The sequence below is a fragment of the Petromyzon marinus genome, chromosome 6 (genome assembly GCF_048934315.1).
Source record: "Petromyzon marinus isolate PM22_M1 ecotype Great Lakes invasive population chromosome 6, UKy_Petmar_22M1.pri1.0, whole genome shotgun sequence".
NCBI classification, from domain to species: domain Eukaryota; kingdom Metazoa; phylum Chordata; class Hyperoartia; order Petromyzontiformes; family Petromyzontidae; genus Petromyzon; species Petromyzon marinus.
The window spans coordinates 4,388,304-4,398,225 of record NC_133672.1 but is presented as its reverse complement, the minus strand read 5'-3'; positions in this window follow the sequence as shown (position 1 = coordinate 4,398,225).

Here is a 9,922-nt window from a genome sequence, read left to right as displayed (position 1 = left end):
CTATTTTATAGCAATATATTGGGGGGGACATTTTGAGCATATTTGAATATTGGGGGGGGGGATGTGCCGCCGGGATGTGTCCCCCCAATATATATATTATAATTACGGCCTTGGGTTGACGTGACCATGATATAGCGGTTTGTTGGAAGGTCTTGAATAGTAGTCATTTCTGGATCTTTGTAATTTCTAACTGTACGAACTTGTAACTTTAATTATGGGAGGAAATTGGAAGAGCGGCAGAGCCTAGAGGAAACCCATAGCAAAACAGGGATAGAACATACAAACTCCACACACAAAGGCATCCGAGTTGGGAATTAAACCCAGAACCTTGTTGTTGTGAAGTGCAGCTGTTGCCACTTTGCCACCCTATCGCCCAATAGGAAGTCAATTTTATTGGTGGAGGGAGCCTTTTCACACACCCCTTAATATGCAAAAATATCAAATTGTTCGTGTTCTGACTTATAACAGGTCCCTGCAGGGTGGGCTGGTAGGAACATTGGAATTTTGCGCAATTTTATTTTTACACCCCAACAGCACGAGATTTCACTTCGTTAAAGTATTGAAAGGGGACGGACGGACGGACACATTAATCTATTGCAGGCTGGTACACTCAGTTTACAACTTCGTTCCTACCAGTAAAACAATTGGCTGACCTTGATGAAATTCTGCATTTTTTAAATGTGCAATGCAATTGGTACAATGCTGATGCAACACATTGATCCCCACCCAGAAAAGCTCCTGTTTTTTTCCCCAAGAGCACTCACAACTAAGAAACCAACATCGATGGCACTGTGTGGACTTAATGCTCATATGAAAAGTACTGTGTGATGGAGAGGAGAGAGGGTGTACCGTTTACATGTGTAGTGACATAGAATTGGTCACTAAGTAGCATAGCACAGGCTGCTGGCAGGGAAGGGGATCTGCAGCTTGTAGCAGCCCTGACAGCAGGCCACGTGATAGACCCGAGAGGGATCTAGGGTAAAGGTTACGGAAGAGACACGTCGAGGGGCTCGCTAGTAGGTTCTAGAAAGAGGGCGTGGCCGGGGTGGAGCGAGGCCACGCTAACAGGATAAAAGGGGACCCCGAGCGGGAGCTCGGGGCCGTCGTTTGGAGTGGGATCCCCGTCGTCGTTGCTGTTGAAGATCGTCACCATCGCTCGCTGTCGTCTCGTGCATTCGTTGCTGTCGTCTCATCTGATATATTGCGCTACTTGACATAGTTGGCTGTCTTAGTTCAGTGCCGTCAGTGTCAGACGGCTAGCGTTGTGTGTGTAGGCTAGCAACCAGTGGAGAGTTGCGTATAAGCGAGAGACAGTGTGTAACAGTGTAGGGTGCGTATTGCATAAAGTGTACAAAGTGTGCTCGTTGTTTCATTAAAGAATCGCCTCCAAGAGTTACGTCTCCAAGTCAGTCGCTACACATGCAAGGCAATTTCCTTGCTGGAACTTCAGCCACAAAGCCAAATGTTGTTTAGAAACTTATGCAGCAATACGTACACATTTAACAGCTCATGGGAGTGGAGCTGTCACTAACCTACTATCAAGTAATAAATTCAATATATTAAAAATGATTAATCATTAAGCTGGGAAGTGCACATATTTCAATGGGTTTTATTTTATTGTACATTTATCCACACTGCAGATTTATATTACCCATATGGTGCATATACTGTATTTTTTTCAATTTTAAATGGGATCTATTGCCGAGAGCCCAGAGCAATAGGCAGATCCAATGTATTTTTTTAAATGGGTACGTGCTTTACATGTTACAGGGATAGGGCACCTGTCAAACACGTAAATCAAATAGTGTAATGCAAATTATGACTACATTATTCTATGAAAAAATAAGGAAACAATATTTAATTTACCAAAGCAAACACAATCAGGGGAAATTTAAGTATGATCAATACAGACTCGGGCCTACGGTTCTCTCCTTACAATTTATTAAAGCTACATCTCCAAAGGAACTTGAGATTCTGGAGTGAACAGAGGTTTCTCATGGTCGACCTTGATTTAATTCCCATATCTAAATTCCAAAATGTACCAAAGCATTACACTGTATCCGCACATTTAATATGGAAACCGTTATTTAAATATATAAGTCTACTATCCTCTGCGAGCATCATAAGACATGGGGCGGGCACTTATTTTGGAAAGTATCCAGACCACGTTGCTCGCAGCACGAGGTTTATTTGCCAGGGAGTTAACAGCCCTCAAGTTACGTCGTGTAACTTGCACGTGGCATGGCAGCTGACTTGACCTTAAGCCTATTCTTAGTACCCAGTCTTACCCTCCTATCCATTATACTACTCATTGGCTTACATTCACGCTCACAAAGTATATGTGTTTAATCTATTACTGAACTATTACATGTTTGACTGCCTATATACATCCACAGACTGCATCTGTGGTACTATTCACGCGCTGCATGTTTCACTCGGTAAATGTTTTATTTTTTTTCCGGGCCACAAAAAAATCCATGATCTGAAACAGAAGGGAGTTTGACTGTTTCAACACATGCCTGACACATGGAATGTGTATAAAGGCATTTTACAGGACTGTAGTTGTTCAAATGTGCACATAAACTATTACATAAGAAAATCTCAAGTTCAAAATGACATTACATTCGTATCGATAGTACTCGATAGTTGGAGATGTACTGTACAGTGCTGTGACATTTAGTCTCTGCTCAAATTAGTATTTGGCAATGCTCATTCCAATTAGCATCCCTGAGGAAGTGGTGGAATACATTTCCAGAATGGAAGCATTTATTTGATACTAGCTTTACTACCCGGCTTCGCCCGGGACTTGGATTCACCACGCCCGGCCGCCTTTGTCTCCCCAGTGGCGATGTTCACACCACACCAGTTACTCATTTGAGGCTGAGTCGACCTAGGGGAGGCCCAGGACCGGTTCAAATAATCGTCACCGGTGGTGGCCGTGAGCGAGAATCGAACTCGGGTCGCCGGGTTCGTAGCGCAGCGCGCTAACCACTACACTACCGCTCCCCCCACACACACACGTCCATAGGTACACACACACACGTCCATAGGTACACGTACACGCGCTTGCTGCAGACACACCACGCAACTTTCAGGGTGCGTACGGCAGTAAACGACTCAAATAATAAAGCAATGCTGCGTGAAGAACGCCTTAGGCCTGCAACACATTTGTATGGCACTGTACCCGCGGAAGGTTGGGGGGGGGGATGCGTGACGTCAGAAGGCACGCTGCGTGACGCTTCCGCATGCGGGTGACATCACAGATGTGACGTCACTGCTTACTTTCCGTGCAAAATATATACATTATTGACCCCCCCCCCCCCAAAAAAAAGTATATTTTAATACTTTTTGCATGGTATACAGTCTGGAAACTACCCACATTCCAAATTTCAAGTTTGTTGCATGTCGGGAAGTATGCAAAACATTTCGAACAGACATATTCACAAATTTCCCTTTTTATATATATAGATAGGATGGCTAATGCTGACTTTGCACAACGTGGACTTAACGGCTTTGAGCATGCTTTACATAACACACGTAACACTAATTAAAAAGAGAGTCCAGAACCTGACATTGGCACTGTGTTTAGAGCGCTCCACTCCCAATTTCAGTACCTCATCATCAATAATGATGTATCCACTGCTGGGTAACAGCTTCCTGCATTCCTCACCTTGCCTCATGATGATATTGTTGATGTTTAAACTGTAAGCATGAATATCATCTGTATAAACATTTGCGAGGTGTTCAGTTGGCTCAGAGGTCAGAGCTCTGAGCTTGGACACTGCTGATAGCCGAGTATTCACTCCAGACACATTGCCTGTATTATAAAGTGGGTTATCGGGGGTAGTGAGGTCGTGGTCTCAAGCCCAGTCACCTATGATTGGACAAAAAAACTCCGTTACATTAAATGTAGGTTCTCCAGTAAATTTCGCTGAATTCCAGCTCTGAAAATGTTAAATATTAATTTCACTTTGATACTGGCAAAAAACGATCCCATGATATAGCTGCTCACCCCGAGCTATACAGTGAGGGAAAAAAGTATTTGATCCCCTGCTGATTGTGTACGTTTGCCCACTGACAAAGAAATGATCAGTCTATAATTTTAATGGTAGGTTTATTTGAACAGTGAGAGACAGAATAACAACAACAAAATCCAGAAAAACGAATGTCAAAAATGTTATGAATTGATTTGCATTTTAATGAGGGAAATAAGTATTTGACCCCTCTGAAAAACATGACTTAGTACTTGGTGGCAAAACCCTTGTTGGCAATCACAGAGGTCAGACGTTTCTTGTGGTTGGCCAACAGGTTTGCACACCTCAGGAGGGATTTTGTCCCACTCCTCTTTGCAGATCTTCTCCAAGTCATTAAGGTTTCGAGGCTGACGTTTGGCAACTCGAACCTTCAGCTCCCTCCACAGATTTTCTATGGGATGAAGGTCTGGAGACTGGCAAGGCCACTCCAGGACCTTAATGTGCTTCTTCTTGAGCCACTTGGCCTTGTGTTTTGGGTATTTGTCATGCTGGAATACCCATCCACGACCCATTTTCAATGCCCTGGCTGAGGGAAGGAGGTTCTCACCCAAGATTTGATGGTACATGGCCCTGTCCATCATCCCTCTGATGCGGTGAAGTTGTCCTGTCCCCTCAGCAGAAAAACACCCCCAAAGCATAATGTTTCCACCTCCATGTTTGACGGTGGGGATGGTGTTCTTGGGGTCATAGGCAGCATTCCTCCTCCTCCAAACACGGCGAGTTGAGTTGATGCCAAAGAGCTCCATTTTGGTCTCATCTGACCACAACACTTTCACCCAGTTGTCCTCTGAATCATTCAGATGTTCACTGGCAAACTTCAGACGGGCATGTATATGTGCTTTCTTGAGCAGGGGGACCTTGTGGGCGCTGCAGGATTTCAGTCGTTCACGGCGTAGTGTGTTACCAATTGTTTTCTTGGTGACTATGGTCCCAGCTGCCTTGAGATCATTGACAAGATCCTCCCGTGTAGTTCTGGGCTGATTCCTCACCGTTCTCATGATCATTGCAACTCCACGAGGTGAGATCTTGCATGGAGCCCCAGGCCGAGGGAGATTGACAGTTCTTTTGTGTTTCTTCCATTTGCGAATAATCGCACCAACTGTTGTCACCTTATCACCAAGCTGATTGGCAATGGTCTTGTAGCCCATTCCAGCCTTGTGTAGGTCTACAATCTTGTCCCTGACATCCTTGGAGAGCTCGTTGGTCTTGGCCATGGTGAAGAGTTTGGAATCTGATTGATTGATTGCTTCTGTGGACAGGTGTCTTTTATACAGGTAACAAGCTGAGATTTGGAGCACGCCCTTTAAGAGTGTGCCCCTAATCTCAGCTCGTTACCTGTATAAAAGACACTTGGGAGCCAGAAATCTGTCTGATTGAGAGGGGGCCAAATACTTATTTCCCTCATTAAAATGCAAATCAATTTATACAATTTTTGACATGCGTTTTTCTGGATTGTATTGTTGTTATTGTCTCTCACTGTTCAAATAAACCTACCATTAAAATTATAGACTGATCGTTTCTTTGTCAGTGGGCAAACGTACAAAACCAGCAGGGGATCAAATACTTTTTTCCCTCACTGTACATGCTCTGTGATACGTGCATTGTCCTTGTACTGTTCGCCATTTGGCGTTCTCTGGTCTGACACCGGTGGTGAGACTCGGCCATAAAGAAGCCCGTCTCTGCCGTAGGCCAATCACTTTCAAAGACAATTATATCAGAGCATGTTTGTTTGCATGTTCACCACAAGTACGTGTGGTTAACGCAAACTTGATTCCTTGCAAAATGTATCTATTTGGTGTTTGAACATCTTAACACCTATATTATTTCCGGAAAGGTTCAAACCTATTTTTTATTGTTCATAATTAGTTTCACTGTCATGCAATGAACACTACTCGTCTTGGTCGAAAGTGGAATTGCCGGGACATTGAAGGGAGAGAATATGTAAACAAGAGCACGTAGAAACACACGCCACAACTTACTGCAAACAGGAAAAACAAACGATCGTGCTTACATAAAAAAAATAATCGATGTTAAAACTTCCTTTCACAGGCGTGTACACATAACACCGCCTCAAAACCTAATGGTGCTTAAACAGTGGCGGTGATCCTAAAATGTACTCGGCCCGGCCATGTGAATGCGGAATGTCCACACCACCGACTCTGCGCTACGGAACGGTGAGATGTGTACCAATGCCGTAATGCTCATTTGAGCAGGGCACCACTTTTGGGCGTGTACGATGCTATCATTTGTGGCCAGGTGGCTTCTGAAAAATAAGTTAATAGCTCACAGTAGGCTTTACCTGGTAATATAAAAAATATATATCGTTTATCTTGACTTAAAGCTTTCGGGACTGCAGGAATTCATATTCTTTTGGTCTTTCGGTAAAGCCACGTAGATAGAAAAAACAAATATCCCGCTATTTTTATGTTTTCTTGTCTCAGCAGCCTCTCCCCTTATATTTTTTCACCTGATGACGACTGCTCGTGTTGATTTTTTTACAATTATTTTCTATCTACGTTGCTTTACTGAAAGACCCAAAGAATATATATATATTTTGATTTAAAGCTTTCGTGACTGCAGTAATTCATATTCTTAGTTTTTTTTCGGTAAAGTCACGTTGAAGAGAAACAACAAAATAACAAAATATATATAAAACAATAAAAAATTCTCACGACGTTTCGACCATAACTCAAACGGTCATCATCAGGTGTGTCGGTTTGCATAAATTTATTTTGAAAACGTCATATTTATTTATTTATTTTTATATATAAATAACGTTTGCGTCACGCGCAACGATTGGCTGTTTGCCAGGACTAGTCCATCTATTTTTTTTTTGAAAAGAGGAGGGGGGAGACGAAATTTGTTTTTATGTATGCTGTCTGAAAGCCACTGTAAGCGTGAACAATCAATCAAGAACTGAAATGATTTATCAAATCTTTCCAATGATTGCTAAGATAGAATCCATCTTCTCGGTTGAAATTGTCTCTGTGTTTGTATATGTGGATAGCCTCATGAACGAATCTCTCATGGAAGCCAGATGGCTTACAAAGAACCTCCGTCTTGGAAAAGTCAATGGCATGTGAGCCTACTGAATTAGAACAATGATCTGCTACGGCCGAGGTGTTGGTCCTACCGTGTTTAAGGTCTACTTTATGTTCACGAATGCGGTCCGAGATATGGCGTTTGGTTTCTCCAATGTAACTACTACCACAGAGGCAACTTAGTTTGTAGACACCAGGGTATTGTATGTCCGGAATCACATCTTTTACAGACAGAACCAGATCACGGATTTTATGTAATGTGTTGAAACGGACCTGGATCTTGTGTTTATTCAAGATTTTGGAGATCTTTTTTGTGATCCCAGCAATGTAGGGTAAAGTGATGGTTTTGAAAGGCTCCTCAAGAGGGTTCTTCTTCATGGTTTGAGTGATAGCTTTGCGGATTGTATAGTCGGAGTAACCATTAGCCCTAAGAGCTTGGTGTACGTGCTTGAGTTCACTGCTTATGTGTTCCTGGTCGGATATGCATTGGGCTCTATGATACAGAGTCTTGATGAGAGAATTCTTCTGTGATGGATGGTGGTGGGAATCCGGTTTCAGATAAGCATCCGTATGGGTAGCTTTCCTGTAGACAGAGTGGCTCATTGAACCATCAGGTCTCTTTTTAATTAGGACATCCAAAAAAGGTATCTTGCCATCTATTTCGACTTCCATGGTAAATCTGATGGCTGGGTGTATGGAATTGATGTGGTCGAAGAATTGGTCTAGAGCAGGCCGGCCATGTGGCCAGATGACAAAAGTGTCATCCACGTACCTCTTCCATAAGGTTGGGCGCAGAACATAAAGCAGACCTTAAACACGGTAGGACCAACACCTCGGCCGTAGCAGATCATTGTTCTAATTCAGTAGGCTCACATGCCATTGACTTTTCCAAGACGGAGGTTCTTTGTAAGCCATCTGGCTTCCATGAGAGATTCGTTCATGAGGCTATCCACATATACAAACACAGAGACAATTTCAACCGAGAAGATGGATTCTATCTTAGCAATCATTGGAAAGATTTGATAAATCATTTCAGTTCTTGATTGATTGTTCACGCTTACAGTGACTTTCAGACAGCATACATAAAAACAAATTTCGTCTCCCCCCTCCTCTTTTCAAAAAATAGATGGACTAGTCCTGGCAAACAGCCAATCGTTGCGCGTGACGCAAACGTTATTTTTATATATATAAATAAATAAATATGCCGTTTTCAAAATAAATTTATGCAAACCGACACACCTGATGATGACCGTTTGAGTTATGGTCGAAACGTCGTGAGAATTTTTTATTGTTTTATATATATATTTTGTTATTTTGTTGTTTCTCTTCAACGTGACTTTACCGAAAAAACTAAGAATATAATATATATAGTTTAGTTTTATTTTATACCTACGTGACTTTACGGAAATAACCAAAGAGTATTTATTCGTAAATATATATCTTTTTCTAAGTTGTGTGTTTACCTTTCCTATACGTGCCACTCCCTATCGTGTTTTTTTTTGTATTATTGTTGTCACGTTCTGACCCGCTGCCGCCTGGAACATCCGTTGAAAAGAGCTTCATAGCTCATCTGATTTGAGGTGGTTTCGGGCACCTTGTAAGGATTGCCCCCCCAATAGACTCCCCCTGGAACTCTACCGGGCAGCACCTCCACTGGGTGAAGGACCCTGGGCCGGCACAGGACACGCTGGGAACGCTTGGGAATTCCCCAGGAAGAGCCAACGTATGTAAGTAGTGTATAGTAGTGTAGTGTATAGTAGTGTATTGTGTAGTATAGTAGTGTAGTAGTGTATTGTGTAGTATAGTAGTGTATAGTGTAGTAGTGTATTGTGTAGTATAGTTCATAGTTCATTTATTTGGTATAGCCCTGTGAGCCATTCGGCTCTTGAATCGGGTGCAACCGCAACAAACAAAAAACATGAACAAGAAAACATCTTAACGTGATTTTGTGACTGTGCAAACAGAAAATCCAGGGAAAAAAATATCAAAAATATTCCTGAAATAGCACCGTACACCAACGCTGTGTGCAAAAATCCCAGTGGGATGCAAGTCAAAATAACAACAACAACCACAAGACAACTAAGATTAAGGCCATCAGTCAACTCCGTACTACAATAAACAAAAACATGGCCAAAACAAAAAAAAACTTTTCGAAATCACCAAAATAAAAGCCATAAATCCAATGTAACAGTGATCATAGGGACTGTGACCGAATTTTTTTACAATAAACTACATAAATTAATTATAACACCAAAATCTAGAGCCATATTTTAGGCTACTGAATAGCAGTGGCAGCTAGGGTTGTACAACTCCTCTAGAGCAGTTTTGAGTGAAGATCTCATAGGTAGTGATTCAAGTTGCAGTTTATTGGCAATAGCATTCCAGACCCTAGGGGCATCAATAGTAGTGTATAGTGTAGTAGTGTATTGTGTAGTATAGTAGTGTGTAGTGTATAGTAGTGTATAGTGTAGTATAGTAGTGTGTAGTGTAGTGTATAGTGTAGTAGTGTATTGTGTAGTATAGTAGTATGTAGTGTATAGCGTAGTATAGTAGTGTATAGTGTAGTAGTGTATTGTGTAGTATAGTAGTGTGTAGTGTAGTAGTGTATAGTAGTGTATAGTGTAGTAGTGTAGTATAGTAGTGCGTATTGTAGTAGTGTATAGTAGTGTATAGTGTAGTAGCGTATAGTGTAGTATAGTAGTGTATAGTAGTGTATAGCAGTGTATAGTGTAGTATAGTAGTGTATAGTGTAGTATAGTAGTGTAGTATAGTAGTGTAGTATAGTAGTGTATAGTAGTGTATAGTATAGTAGTGTATAGTGTAGTATAGTAGTGTATAGTGTAGTAT